This window comes from Tenrec ecaudatus, chromosome 7 (assembly GCF_050624435.1).
Source record: "Tenrec ecaudatus isolate mTenEca1 chromosome 7, mTenEca1.hap1, whole genome shotgun sequence".
Lineage (NCBI taxonomy): Eukaryota > Metazoa > Chordata > Mammalia > Afrosoricida > Tenrecidae > Tenrec > Tenrec ecaudatus.
Window position 1 is genome coordinate 155,145,672 of NC_134536.1, and position 15,926 is coordinate 155,161,597.

General features: G+C 43.1%; 1 protein-coding gene and 1 pseudogene across 1 annotated transcript in view; one reads left to right on the plus strand and one right to left on the minus strand.

Annotated features, from left to right (window-relative positions):
• The window catches only part of BMP6 (bone morphogenetic protein 6), a 198,796-nt gene that overhangs the window by 113,157 nt on the left and 69,713 nt on the right, over nt 1-15,926 (plus strand). The window lies entirely within an intron of this gene.
• LOC142453119 (protein dpy-30 homolog pseudogene) lies at nt 6,949-7,269 on the minus strand (annotated as a pseudogene).

Below are 15,926 nucleotides of genomic sequence, written 5' to 3' on the forward strand. Positions count from 1 at the left end.
ACCCACTTCTGCTTCTGAGATGTCTCATTTTATACCCGGCAGTGAATCCTCTTAACAATTGCTCACAATTGAATCTATCAGTATCTTCTCCCATGTTCTCTGGCCCACACCATTCAGGAAAAGGTTGTTTGGTGGATGTCACAGACACTATGGTTAGAAGAACCACATTAAGTAAGTCACTGCCCAGCCCCAAGTAATTTCACTCCATCACAGAAAGAAACGCCGGTAAGAGAAAAGCACAGTAGACAGCCCTGAGGCGGTTCCCTCCTCCCATTCCCAAATGAAACACACTATATTCACACTCTTGAGCGGTCCTTTTCCTTAGGCTGACTCTGTGACATGCTATGGACAAATAGCAGAAGTGATGCTATGTGAGTTTGAGGCAAGGTCATAAGAAATGTTGAACTTCCTTCTACTTAGATTGCTTGGGATACTCATCCACACAAAGACAGCTACTATGTAAAAAGTGACAAGTCCCTCAGTGGTGCTAACTGAAAAGGTGGAAGGTTCAAGTTAAGCTAGAGGTGCCTTGCAAGAAAGGCCTGGTGATCTATTTTTCAAAAATCAGGCCTTGAAAGCCAATAAAGGAAGCACGGGTCCTTCTGTGGCACACATGAGGTCGCCGTGAGTCATGTGAATGGAATTTGGCACCGTTGTGGTTGGCATTAACGGTGGTGGTTTAATCAGACCACGCTACTTTCCTGTAGGCCATATCTTCATATTGTAGAAAGCCACCAGGAAGAGACTGGCTCTGATATTGATTCTTTCATGCACTCTCATTTCTAGGCATGGCATTATTTAGTGAAACTCAGGAACCAAACTCACTGCCATTGGATTATTCGCGACTCATAGCAACTCTATAATAGGGCGGAATGGCCCCAGTGGATTTCCACTTCACATTCAGAACTTATGAACTAAGCATGATGTTCAGTTAACACCAAAGTTAGGGCTTGGCTGAAATAGAGGAATATAATTTAAGTTTGAGTGGGGAACAGTGAAAGACAAGCCATGCACTTAGCCCAAAGAGGGGCATATAATCTTCTAACCAGGTGGTCACAGGGGAGAAGTGGTCGTGCCATTGATTGAACTGTGCCTTTACTCTGTAATGTTACCTGACAATGGAGAATCACCATGCTTTTTTGTTTAATGATTTTTTTTTAAATCTTCTTTGGTACCGTTTGGAATCTCACTGCCATTCATTACCCTTGAATTAATTCTGGCTCATGGTGACCCCATAAGACAGGGTGGAACTGCCCCTGTGGGTTTCTAGAACTGTAACTCTTTGCCCAGTCTTCCTTCCATAGAGGGACTGGTGCTTTTGAACTGATAATCAGTCCACTCATAACCTAAGTGTGTCTCTACCAAGTCCAATTCATAACCACTGCGTCACCATGGTGCTCCTGTAGCGTACGTCAACTAGTTATTATTCCATTTCTCACAATGCAATGCTATAGCAATTGCACTCCTAGCTGCAGAGACACTTGGAGGGAGCTTAAATGCATATTTCTAAGTGAAGCCAAATACTGTATGAAAATACTGCACGGTGTGCGATTCTAACCACATTCTGGGAAAAGCAAAAGTCAGTGTAAGGATTCACAGAGAGAAAAGAGAGAAGATAAGGTGGCGCACGGCATTTTTCCAGCACTGATAGTGTCCTGTATGACACTTTAAAAGTGAACATGTGAAAAAAAAGGTGAACATGTGATAGGATGCATATGTCAAAACCGATAGGACTGCACAACACAAAGAGGGAACCTTTTTTTAACCACAATTTTAAAAACCATTTTACATATATCAATTGTGTAAGCATATTTGTACATTCATTGTCCTCATCATTCTCCAAACATTTGCTCTCCACATTAGCCCCTGGCATCGGCTCCTCATTTTTCCACTCCCCCCTCCCTCATGAACCCTTGAAAATTGATCAATTATTATCTTGTCATATCTTACACTGTCCAACATCTCCCTTCACCCACTCTTCTGTTGTCCCCATGGAGGAGGCTATATGTAGATCCCTGCAATTGGTTCCCCCTTTCCGCTCCAGCCTCCCTCCACCCTCCCAGTCACCACTGGTCCTGAAGGGATCATCCGTCCTGGATCGCTGTGTTTCCAGTTCCTATCTGTACCAGTGTACATCCTGTGGCCTAGACAGATTTGTAAGGTAGAATTGGGATCATGATATGAATTGGGATCCCAATATGGGCATGGGGGGAGAAAGCATTTAGAAACTAGAGGAAAGTTATTACAGGGCACCTTGACAGCACCCTGCTACACTGCGCCCTGACTGGCTCGTTTCCTCCCATGACTTTTCTGTAAGAGGATGTCCGATTGCCTATAGAGGGGCTTTGGGTCCCCACTCCACACTCCCCCTCATTCACAATGATTTGATTTTTTTGTTCTTTAATGCCTGATACCTGATCCCTTCTACACCTTGTGATCACACAGGCTGGTGTGCTTCTTCCATGTGGGCTTTGTTGCTTCTGAGCTAGATAGGCTGCTTGTTTACCTTCAAGCCTTTAAGACCCCAGACCCTATATCTCTTGATATCCGGGTTCCATCAGCTTGCTTCAACACATTTGTTTATGCTCCTGCTTTGTCTTCAGCAATTGTGTCAGGAAGGTGAGCATCATGGAATGCTAGTTTAATAGAACTAAGTATTCTTGCATTGAGGGAATTCTTGAGTGGAGGCTCAATGTCCATCTGCTATCTTCATACTAAACCTATAAATGTATGCACATAGATCTATTTCCCCATCCTCATATATAAATATATTTACATATGTATATGCCTTTATTTAGACCTCTATAAATGCCCTTTGCCTCCTAGCTCTTTCCTTTATTTCCTTTTAGTTACCTCTTGTCCCACTATCATGTTCAGCCTTCATTTGGGTTTCAGTAATTCCTCGCAGTTACATTACCCTTGATCACACCCTACCAGGCCTCCTATACCCTCCTCAGCACCGATTTGGATCACTTCTTTTTCCCTTGTCCCTGGGTTTGCTGACACCACTTCCTTCCCCCCCCCCCCACCTCACATCTATCTCTCCCATGTACCCCCGGAACTGTAGGTCCCGTTGTTTTCTCCTCCAGATTGTTCATCCAGCCTATCTTATTTAGATAGACCTGCGGAGATAATAACATGCAAAAATAAGACAAAGTAAAATCAAGCAACAAAAAGCCAATGACAAAACAAAAAAACCCACAACGCAACATTTAAAAAAAAAAGGACTGCAGTTAGTCAAGGACTGTTTGTTGGCCTTTAGGAGTGTTTTATGGCCAAGTCTGATGGGGTGCCAAACTGTAGCCCCAAAATCTATTTTTGGTACTCCCTGGGGACTTTGTTGCTCTGTTCCCTTTGCTGTTCTGTTGCATGCCCTTAGTGTTTTGCCTGGGTGTGGTGGGATCAGGTTGGGCACAATTCCCACACTGTGTCTCCAGCGTTGCCCCCTGTAGGGCTATATGTCAGTGAGGGATGTCGAGTCTCATAGTGGGGCTGGCAATGTGGTCTTCTCTGTGAATTGGCTGTTCTGAGCAAGGATATTGTCCTTCAGGCCTGGTAGGCCAGGATGTGCTCCACTCTCTCTCTTCCTTCCCCTTCATTTGCTCCTGTTTGCTCTGATAGACATGTCCCTCTCCCTGAGCTGCAGCTTCAGTGCTGTCCTCTGAAATAAATTCTTCTGGGAGGAGGGGCAGATGTCCATGTAGTTGGGCTTGGGGCCGGCCCCTCAGACCTCTCTTTTTAACCACTTTTTAATGTGAATAGATGGGGGTAACCTTTCAGATCATCAGTTTTATTTTCAACAACATAAAATGACTTATCAACATTCTCAATAGCTTGCCCTGCATCTCTCTCCTCTGTGATATGGAAGACTATTTCCCCAAATCAACACCTGTCTGCCTTCTCGTCTGTTATTTCCCCTTCTCTCCCTTCCCCTTTCGCCCCTGATAAGCACCAGTCTGTCTGTTTCTTTTGGTATGAACATCTCTGTCTTGACCTTTCCTATTGTAACAGTGGTCTCATACAATATTTGGCTACCCAAAAAATGGATGTGAGCTGTGGACTTTATTTAATGATAATCAGTACTCATGTATCAATGAGTACTGAATCAATTGCAACAAATCTACCATACAGATGAAAGATGTTCAGATGGCTGGAGAAACGGGGGGCAAGGGGATGTGGGGGCTATTTGCTTGTTGCACAAATTTTCCGGAAACCTAAAACTGCTTTTACTTAGAGAGACCTTCTCCTCTACCATCAGACTGATACTTTTAAACCCACACCCAGGTCAAATTAGAGCAACACAATTTTCTAGAGTGCCTGTTATGATTATTATGGTTAAATCCTAAATGTTGCAATTGTTCAAAATCTAGCCCTGTTCTGTATATAATTGCAATGCAGGAGCTGGCAAACTTGTGAGATGGAAGAGCCCATCCCATCCCTCACAACAACTTAAAAATTATTCAAGAGGCTTAAATGTATTTCTGCAAATGAAATCATCACTCTCTGTGTTATATCCCTTGAAAATTTTATCAATGAAACTCTGATCATTTAATTTTCATTTTCAATTTTCAGAGCCACGTGTGTATACGTCACCCTGCCTATGGTATTGGGCCACTAACCTAAGGGTCAGCGATTGGAACCTATCATGTCGGCATCCACAAAGACTGCAGATACCCTATGAGTTAGAGATAGCTGGGTGGCAGTAGGTTTGGTTTTAATTGTTGATCTGATGGAGTTAATTTTCTACTCTGATTTCCACTTGCCATGCTCAGGTTAGAGATTCTATTAGGTATTGCAGACAAAGAGATACAGGAAAGCTCATGAACTCCTAGCTTCAACTGGGCTCTGTCCCCCAGATCTTAACAGAGGGACAGAACTTTGTCGCCATGTCTTCAGTCATCATTGGATGGTGGCTGAGCTCAGTGCCAAAGCTTGCACAATGCGCAGAGTTCATGAATTTTATCTTTTGGATTGTGAAGCCAGACACTGACATACAGGTATGCAAAGTGCTCCGTATCTGTGCAACATGCACAGTTTGCTCGAGAAAGTGAATGTCTTTCTCATCGGATGCACAGAGATGTTCATTTTTCATGGTTCTCTGAAAGGTTTATTTAAAAAGCCAAGTCTGCCCAGCTTCCCTGTTTTCATGGCTTAGGATGAATGGCATTTTAATTGTATAGATGCAGAAGATACTCTGGATGGAAACCAAATCTAGCCCCACAGAGTTCTACAGGGGTTTGACGTAACAAGAATGAATGCGTATCAATTAGCACGTGTTTTGTTTCACTGTGACGGGAGAAAACAAACACTGCATATACTTGGCTCAAAGAGCTTTCCCGTTTCAGAAAACCACTTGTAAGCCCATGCAAGGCAAACTAAAGCCCCACAAAAGCACTTGGGGGGTCAGAAGGGACCATAAAATTGTCTAGCCCGAGTCCCCAGGCTGTTAAAATTGCAGGCATGCTACTAGGTGGAAAATGTCCCAGTCAGAGTTCCCACACTTGGCGAGCTCATTGTGGGAGGCAAATTTGGATCTGTTTCTCTCCCGTTGGCATGGCACATGACTATGTTCCCATTAAGTCTCATTACTGCTCAAGTGTGAAGTGTCCCCTTGACCAGAATGTGGTCTTTCCCACATAGGGATTGTTGCAGCCTGAGATGCGGGCTCCACAATGCGGTTGGAGGCCTTTTAGGAAGAACATGTAGGAGATTTTCGGTGAAGCCTGCGGGACACATCAAGTTAACCACTGGATGCTGGCCTCCTGGAGGCTTGGGACCACGCAGCGAGTGCTCTTCTGTGGCTTTCCATAAACACAGGGCGTCTCTCCCCTCTTCCTCACATGTTGACGAGCAGGAGCTTCAAATGTGAGCATTGGCTGGGCAATGCCTTGTGTTCATTGTTAGGCAGTATACTCTGATGAAACTGATTTTCAAGCATGACTGTTGTCACCTGTGGCATCCGTTCCAAGTCAGAGTGACCCTGTGAGCAACAGAATCAAACAGTGCCCATTCCCACCCAATCGCCATTATCATTGGTAGGCTCAACCCCATTGTGGGGGCCATTGTCTGTTGTAGTGCCTTCCAACCAAGGCTCATGTGATAACACTCTTGTCAAACAATACGCTGTGTGAGCCCCGGCGTCGGGGTGCAGGGGTGGTGGTGATGAGCTGACCTTTGGAAGTAGATCATCAGACCTTTCTTCCTATCTCAATCTGGAAGCCTAAAGTTTAACCCACAGCACCGCCAAGGTCCTTGGTAGCATGGTAACCTGTAAGTGACATTCCCAGATCCTCTTTCTGAGATTTCTAATCAGCTTCTTTCCTGTGTGAAAACACCGTTGTTAATGCTTTACGTTTTAAAGAAAATTTATGGAACTTTTCTCACGTGGAAATTCTAACTTGTTTCCATCTCACCCTAAGTGTTGGGCTGCAAAGAAATGTATGCGTCCTGTGGGTGTACAAACGAGTATCATTGGCTTACGATGTATTTGCTGATTGTGAAGCACTCTTATTACTATTGGTCCTGACAACTAGAAGGCAATGTGATTTCAGCAAAGGGGTTATATGGGGGTAGTCTATAGAAAGCTGTAATTTCATACCCTCTGGGTTAACAACATATTCTTTTTTTTTAATGGCATTTTAACCATTTATTTTAGTGATTTTACAAACTAGTTAACGACGATCTGAGAACAAGATTGCACAGAATATGTTCATTAAATAAATCTCGTGATTCAATCAAAACAAGGGAAATATGTATTCTTCTGCAATTCCAGAATTAAGTTGTCTGGGCCTGTGAAGGTTCTTTTATTTCCAAAAAGAGGGCAAAAGTCATGGCAACTAGGGGGTTCTTAGTTCGTTTACTCAGCTGTGAAACGGAAGGTTGGAGGGCCTCTATCCAGGGTGCCTCAGAAGCAAGGTCAGGTGATCTATTTCCTTGTCACGTAAACCTCTAATAGCAACCAAATTTTCTCTTCTTCCCAATAAGTCGATTTTGATCTTTACATTGTGCCTTGTTTTCAAAAGATGCTAGAAAAAATTCAGTGGGGTTTGGTGGTCGCTGCTTTGCAAGAACAGCAAGTCCCTGCAGTATGATAGGATAGGCACAGCTGTCTGATGCAGGTAGACCAGGTGGGCAAAGACTAGAGATCCTTCTGTTCGGATGATTTCTCTACATTCCTCTTCTCATTTTCTACGATCCTCTCGACATTGTCTGTGAGACTGTATTCAGAGTGAGGATTGTCTGTCCTTCCAGCATCTGCTGTGGCTGCATTTCAGACTCTGCAAGCTACTGTCCCCAGAAACCAGTCTTGGGAAACGAGAAGAGGTGTGAATCACCCAGGAGATTTCAACAGCAGAGACGCCAGGATGGAGTCCATCCCAGCCCTGTCTCTCAATCCCACCTTGGTGAGGAAGTTGTAGAGGAGTTAACAGGATCATCTATGACTGTGCATCTGGTCCAGAAGCTCCCTGGTAGTCCCAAGTCCCTAGAATTAGTAAAGACAGGAGGAAGGGGAGCTGATTGACATTTTATATTCTCAAACTGGGATTGGATTTGCTAAGCGATTTTTCAAGAGAAAAGCATAGGTTTTCAAGCAGTGTTTTCCAAAGCGGGCACCCTCACAACCCCTGGGGGTGGGGGTGGGGCGCTGAAACAATCCAGGGGGGCCTGCCAAAGCAGATACCTACACTTTATCATGGATTATGGGCTATGGTATGAAAGTGTTTCATTGCTGAGTAATTTTTTCCCCTCTGAAAAGCAGTGGGCCAAATAAGATTGGGAATTTATGAGCGTCTAGTGTAGCAAGGAAAGTAGGGTTTTACCCACCAGGAATGGTTGAATGCACCCAGTCTACAGATCCGCATCGAAAAGAAGATTGTCCCTATTTCCAATAACCTCCTGACCGGAAGATTCCAGTTTCCCTAGCTTCCTGTGCCAAAACAGTATCTGTCTCGTCTGAACGTTTGAGAACCCCTGACCAGCTCATCTAAACCTTGCTTCAGTACTTGTCCTTTCACTCAGAAATAGAAAGCCACGCTTCTTGGATGTGCTTTCCTTGTGCTTGCAGCTGAGGAAGAGAATGGTGCTCCCAGGAAATGTGTACCTCCTGCCCCATCTCCATCCCTCTCTGATGAGAAGTTATTAGCCATGGAATTGGGGCTGGGGGTGGGGGCTAATTTCAAACCTATAGCATCAGTCTTTTGATGTCCACCCAGTTGATTCTCATGCATGCTCATATCTGAAAGACACAAACAGCCAAGGAAATGGATCACCTGGCCTTGCTTCTGAGGCACCCCTGGAGGGAGGCCCTCCAACCTTCCGTTTCACAGCTGAGTAAACGAACTAAGAACCCCTGCTATGTAGGAAGTTTGGGAGAGGCGTAGCAATGGTGAGAGGACCACCCAAACCAAGAAGAGCAGTCTGCCTTTGCCCTCCATCCTCAGGATTGCCACAGAATGCAGTCATACTCTGGCCCCTCCCCTGAATGACCCCAGCTCTGCTTTATCTCATTGACCTTCAGTCTTTCAATGTTAAACGAGAATACACTTACAGTTAGAATCAACATATGCACATGCTTTGGAGTGCTTGAGGACAAACTTACACGAGAGGGTATTTCTGAAATCGACCTGTTAAATGTGAAAGGTGTGTCTTATCAGAAACTGCTCAGGACTCTGGGGGGATTCTTGTACACATATCACACCCAATGGCCAGGAATTTTGTGTTACAGTTAACTTCTCGAGACGGAAAGGACGGAATTGTCCGTCTAAACCTTGGTATTTGCCCTTAAGATGACAGAGGTTTAATGAAAACTTAGTAGCTCCTTCCCTCCCCTCTCCAACAGGACCCAAACTTGGCAGATGTATTCACCTTGAAAAAGCAAACCAGGCAGATGGTTAGCTACTGTAATCAGAACTCCTCATTTCCCATGAGTCCTTCTGTGCCTTGAGACTTCCGAAGGCAGGGGCCGGCCAATTTAGAGATTTGTTTTAAAAATGCAGGACTTGGGAAAAGACCTCATCGTTCCAGGAGGTGTCGAATACAGAAATAGATCCTCTTTATAACCGTCTGTGCTGATAAAGATGAAAAATTTCCGGCTCAAACATTCACTGTTTGAAATTTCTTGGCTAGACCCTATTTAAGTAGACCTTTCTGGTAGCTCTTCTCTGTCATGAACTCTTTGGAATGAATAGGAAATAGATATCGTATGTTTCCTGAACCGTCTTTAGGTCTGTAGCCAGGAAATGCTGTTGTCCAATGGGGGTTAATGGTGTTCAGGCCTTATTTATGTTTGTGTGATTAGGAATGTTGGAGATGTGGCTCTTGTACTCAGTCCAGGTTTGTGGAAGATTAGCTGTTCTAAACAGACATGGAAGAACAGCCCAGAAGAATTGGTAAAAGAATGCGTAGCATGAGCAGCAGGATTTTTTTTCTTCTTTGCTGTGTGTGGCTTTGTAGAGGAGGAAAAGGATGAAACGCTGTTTAAAAATTAAATGCAGATTAACTGCTCTCTTCCTCTGAGAAATGCCAGAAAACATTGCATCTGGGGGACACTGTGACCATCGACCGCATTCCACCCACCACCATTCAGCAGGCGCTCTTGGGCACGGCCATGGAGATGGACATGATTATTACTGAAAAGACTACGAATTGTCTTTCAGGGCTGGCAGCCTAATGAGTCAACAGTGCATGGTTGTCTTTGGATTTACGCTCTCCTCAGTTTGAGGGAGAGACTATATACAAAGTAGCTCGGTTGAGTTAGTGTTTAAGAAGTCTTCAAAGGGAATAAGTAGGACCTTATCAAACAAAGCACAATTGAGGGGCTTGGAATCTTACTGATCAGGAACAAACATGGTATTACTTCTAAAAAAAAAATTCTTGCAACAGAAGTTAAATATTCATGCATTTGTTTCCTGAACAAATGTTTATTGCCTCCCTTTTACCTGAAAAGCTAGAAATAGTCCAGTGTTTTCAAGCCATCAATATACATGTGCATATATAATATAGTTAAGATATATTTAGTACACAAATGTGACATATTAATAAAGATATATTTAGCATACAAATAAATATGACATATTAGTGATATATGATCCTAATATATTCAATCTATAATGAATATATACATATACTCATATCCTTCTCTACAAATCACATATCCTTCTTTCCAAATTCCCAAATTATATGGATTTAATCCAGGGCACATGGACTTATGGGAAAATTTTAAAAGATACGTTATTTGCCAGTGACCTTTGTGTTCACTGTGACTTGGGGCTACCCATGTCTGTCCGTCTAGAATGTGCTCCAGGGGGTTTTCCGTGACTCCCCTGCACTCCCTTTTGTTGGAAGTAGTCTACCAGGCCTTTCTGCTGAGGTGCCTCTGGGTGGCCTTTCTCCCAACCTTTTTCAGTTATCACCCAAGCGCACTCATCAACCGCACCAGCTGGGGTCTTCAGAAATGTCATTCTATTTTTCACTGTACTTCTGGGTTCGCCGAAGAAGAGGAATTAATCCTTTCTCTCCATACTAAACCGTTTGCTTTATCTGTAAGGGGCAAAATGGAGCCACTCATGTTTCCGTGACTCCTCCTAGTGGGTAATGAGATAGCGTCATGGTGTTCTTTAAGCTTCCAGGGGGTCTAAGAAGCATCTTATTCCATATACTAAACTGATGAATGGACAAAGTTTAGCTTTAGTGACTGTCCCAGACCGCACAGCTCGTGCGATTGCCAAAATGGAAACCTTGGTGTTTCCTGCTTCTGCTTCCCTCAGGGAGATAATGAATGTGAACCAAACCTTTTAATGAAGCAGTTGATTCTGGACACTGGACTAGATTCAATTGACAGTCATTTTTTTTTAAGTCTTTGCCCTTCAGCAGTTCGCAATACTTATATAAAGTGGGAACGTGAACAAAAGAGGATCTGTTAGCAAGAGTATTTCCTAAAGATGCATTATTACTTAATCTCTACTTTTATTTTTTTCTTAACTACATTTATTATGCTTCCCTAACTGCACTTGTAAAGCATTAAAACCCATTTATTCCCCAGAGAAGGGGAATCCCGCATGTGAGCGCTGTAACTCTTTCCTTGTATCATTGTTTCCTAGGCCAGCACTGATCATAGTGATGGGTTTTAAGATAAAATAGCCTGTGTGTTCCCATGGTGATAACCATTGGATGAGTTCTGCCTGTTGGAACGACCATTCTAGCCCCGTCAGCTGCTTCAGAAGCCTGGCCCTGACACAGAGCCCTAAGGTATCTTCCCCCCCATGGGACATGCAGTGGAGGATCATATCAGAATGTTGTTAGCTCAGGATAGCTGACAGTGTGTGACTAAGAAGTCAACCCCAGTAAATGACTAAGTTCATGCGAAGTGATGCAGAATGGGAAATGAAGTTCTAGTGCATTCTGTAGCTTGCATGAACTCAAAAGAGCAAACAGTGTGCGATCCTACTTCCATGAAACATCGAGACTACGGAAATAGAGAGAGATCATTGTTTATCGGTGGTTACCCGGGGAGGAAGTAGGAAAGAGATGATGAGCCAGGGAGAGTTGGTTGAGGGTGATAAGCTTCTCTGGAAGATGATGGAAATTTTTAGAAATGGTGGTGGTGGTTGACCGGCGTGATCAAGGCATTTAATATCATTGATACGTATTGAAATGGCAAATGCTTCGTTATCTGTACACATTAAAAGTCCATAAAAATGACCTGTCATTGTGTCACATGCTAGTGACAGCCTCACAGGCCACCATGTTTGCTTGTTGTGACTGTGACCCCTGTGTGGCCTGTCCCTCAGTCACAGGACTCTCTCTTGCCCCCCAGCAATCCAGCATGTCCCTGCCTGAATGCAGCGTACCCCTAGCTAGTCGTGAGGGCATGAACTTAGGTGCTGAGGATAAAGTTCTGGGAGCAGACCACCGGATAGGTATGCAGGCTGGCGGGGACCAACAGTCAGGGTATCTGGCAGAAGCCCAGTGGGGAATGGAGGAAGGAATCAGTGGTGGAAGAGGAAATGAGAAAAGAATGTTTGGGAGAAGGATCTGTGTAGGGACGTATTGTTGGCCTGGTAACTTAGTTGTTATGTCAGCCTTTCCACCAGTTGCCATGGTGATGAGTCCCCTATTAGGACAAACGTACATTCCTTAGAAAGAAACTTTTTAGTTAGCTGTCTGTGACCCACCCACCCTGTAGCCGAAACAGCTTAATTAAGGAAACATTGCTTTAAAAGCCCTCTGCGTTCTGAAATAGGCTATAAGTTCAGGAGCCTATTTTTTTTTTTTTGCTATTTCAGTTGCACATGTAACACAGGATATTATTTGATCTAATTGATTCCAGGTCTCACCATCATCTCGTCACATTCTTCTTCCTGTCTTATTAAACTCATATTGATTCCTTTTTCCCCCCTAACTTTCCTCATTTTTCCAGTTAAGCCTTTGTGTTAGGTGAGAGCTCTTTCTACATATAATTTCTACCACGGGGGCTCCTCCTGCTCCACAAGCAGTAAAAACCCCGGCTGGTCAAAATGTTCATGTTCCCTCGTGGGCATTCTGCAGTAAATGCAAAATATTTATTGGAAAATTAAAGCTCCACACAGAGTTGTAAAAGGTAGTACCCTGATTCGGCGCTCTGTATGAACCCTGGCAGGTGCTGAGATGCAGAAAACAAGACAGGGTAGCAGAGCAAGGGGTGAAACTTCCAAATCCATCACTAATTGAGTTGTTTAGGTACAGGAATTAGAGCAAAGCTTATTTATATACTTTGATAACATTCTGATTGGATTGAGGGAGGGAAAGGATTTGAGGGAGTTTGAGTAATAAGTGAGTCATTCCGCTCCGTCACGGGACTAAGAGTAAATTCCTGGGAACAGCTATCTTGCTGATGTCAAAATATGAAACTAAAAGCTAAGCTCACTGCCACCAATTCAATTCTGACTCTTCGTGACTGTGGTAGATACATAATTTCATATCAACTTGAAGATATTTAAAAGTGTAGAAGTGGAGTTTACCCTGTCAGTCAGCCTGATTGTGGGTCCTGGGAATCAATATCTCTCTCTCTCTCTCTCTCTCTCTCTCTCTCTCTCTCTCTCTCTCTCTCTCTCTCTCTCTCTCTCTCTCTCTCTCTCTCTCTCTCTCTGCCTTCACCTTACTGCTAGCTGAGCTTGGTTGTTGCAAGCCCTGTGATGGAGCCACCGCCATTGAGTCCACAAGACTGTGATCTTACTGTATTCTGCATCATTGCATGTGACTGTGTGAATCTGAAGAGGGATTTAAGGACTAGTATCGGACTTATGGACTTGCATTGAATGGGGCTGGGATGCTTCCTTGATATATATAATTATTTATTGATATAAAACTCTTTCTTTTACATATATGAGTGTCTCAGGATTTGTTTCTCTAGTCAACCCAGCCTGACACAGTGACCCTATAGGACTGAGTAGAACTCCTTTGTGTTTCCAAGGTGGTAAATCTTTATAGTCACCGAGAATCTCATCTCTCTCCTGTGGAGCCTGCTGGTGGAGTCAAACAATGAAAAACTAGTAGCAAAAATGAGGCCCTGATGCAGAGGGCTTAAGTGGAGGGCAAATGCTTTGAGAGTGATTAGGGCAAAGAATGTATGGATGTGCTTTATACAATTGATGTATGTATATGGGTGGATTGTGATAAGAGTTGTATGAGCCCCTAATAAAATGTAAAAAAAGAAAAGAAAGAAAATGATTAGGGGAAAGAATGTACAGATGTGCTTTATACAATTGTCTATATATGCATGGATTGTGATAAGAGTTGTATGAGCCCCTAATAAAATGTTAAAAAAAAAAACTAGTAGCATTTTTTTAGGTTAAAATAGGGTGTTCTTGCCGAGGTGCCATTGAGTCAGTTACAACCCCTAGTGACCTTATGCATAACAGAACGCAACACTGACTGGTCCTGCAGCATCCTCACAAATGTTCCGAAGCTTGAGCCCATCGTTGCCGCATGGTCTTAATCCATCTCCTTGAAGACCTCCCTCTCTTTTTATTTTTTTATAAACAGCTTTATTGGGACATAATCCAAGGCTTTCCTCTTTTTCATTGTCCCTCTACTTTACCAAACATAATGTCCTTCTCCAGGCACTGGTCTGTCCTGACAACATGTCTAAAGTATGTGGGACAAAGTCTTGCCATCCTTGCTTCTAAAGAGAACCCTGTTTGTACTTCTTCCAAGACAGATCAGTTAGCACCACAATTTAAATGCATCAAATCTTCTTTATTCACTTTTTGAATGTTAAGATATCAAATTAAATATAAGTAAATAAATTCACACTATCAATTCTTTAGTATATTTGTTGCAATTATATATGCAATAAATGGGACCGTGTTATTATAAAACTCAAACCTTGTGGCAGTTGCATAATCAACTGTCAACTTTCAAAGGAGTGGAGTCTAGCCTATCAATCAGATTGCAGGTTGGTGATCTCCATTGGAGGTGCCACGGAGATTAATAGCTCACTGTAGGTGGGACTCAAACTACTCCCTGTGAGACATTCCTGTTGACAAGCCACCTGGACCTGCACTGATGGAGCCGGAGCCCTGGAACTGGAGGAGCCACATGGAGACACATGCTAGTGTGAGATGCTTTGACTGCCAATGGATCCACGAGACATTCCACCCACTGGCCTGTGATCTTCCTGCATTTGGCAGCATTGCAAGTGTTGTGTGAGTCTGAAGAAGAATTTATAGAATGGTATTGGACATATGGGCTGATATTGGATTTGTGGACTTGACCTGGGCTGGACTGGGATGTTTTCTTAATATACAATTACTCTTTATATAAAGCGCTTTCTTATACACATATGAGTGTCTATGAATTTGTTTCTCTAGTCAACCCAGACTAACACAAACCTACAAAAAATAGTAAAATTGAATGGGAAACAAGGAAAACAATTGATTTTAAAAATGGAACTATGTAAGGTGTATTTTCAATAGCTGCAAAACTCCCTGTTGTATTTGTGAAAGCATGTGATGGCTTCATTCTTAATACAATACTGTGTCCCCTTCGTGGGGACCTTGGCAAGAACGTTGGTATTAGAGGGAGGCTTTTCCTTAGCACGTTTTCCTGTGAGTGGGGTGACTGGCCAGGTTTCCCTGAGTTAAACATTTGCAAGGAGTCTATCACTGTGCCTGGGACATAATAATAATAATAGTTGTTGTTGTTGTCAAGTGGGTTACAGGTGATGCAGAGTAAGGGCAGTGCTCTCTAGGACAATGATTCTCAACCTGTGGGTCATGACCCCTTTGGGGGTCTAATGACCCTTTCATAGGTGTCCCCCAAGACCATCGGAAAACACATATTTCTGACGGTCTTAAGAGCCGAGACACTGCTCCTCTAGCCATCCCAGGTGGGTCCGCCCACAAGTAGTTATGTCCACAGATGAGTACCCCGCGTAAAGACTGTTATGCATGCTATACCATGCTTCAAGGCAAATTTCATTTATTTGTCATTAGAAATAAATATTTCACGATATATAATTACATATTGTTTTTGTGATTAATCACCATGCTATAATTATGTTCAATTTGTAGCAATGACAATACATCCTGCATATCAGATATTTACATTATGATTCCTAACGGCAGCACACTTAGTTATGAAGTAGCAATGAAAATAATTTTATGGTTGGGGTCACCACAACATGAGGAAGTGTATGAAAGGATCACAGTTAGGAAGGTGGAGAACCACTGCTCTAGGATGTCAGCAGCTGTGATCTTTCCAAAGCAGATTCCTAAGGCTTTTCTTCCATCAAATTCACAGCCTCTTAGTCGCTGAGCACTTAATGACTTCTTTACACCAATGCAGTCATTTTAAATCAAAGGGTAGTTTAGTGCGAACACTTTGAAGATTATTGAATGTTAAACTAACCTCCTCATTTTTTTATAATATAGAGCATACTGAAAGCC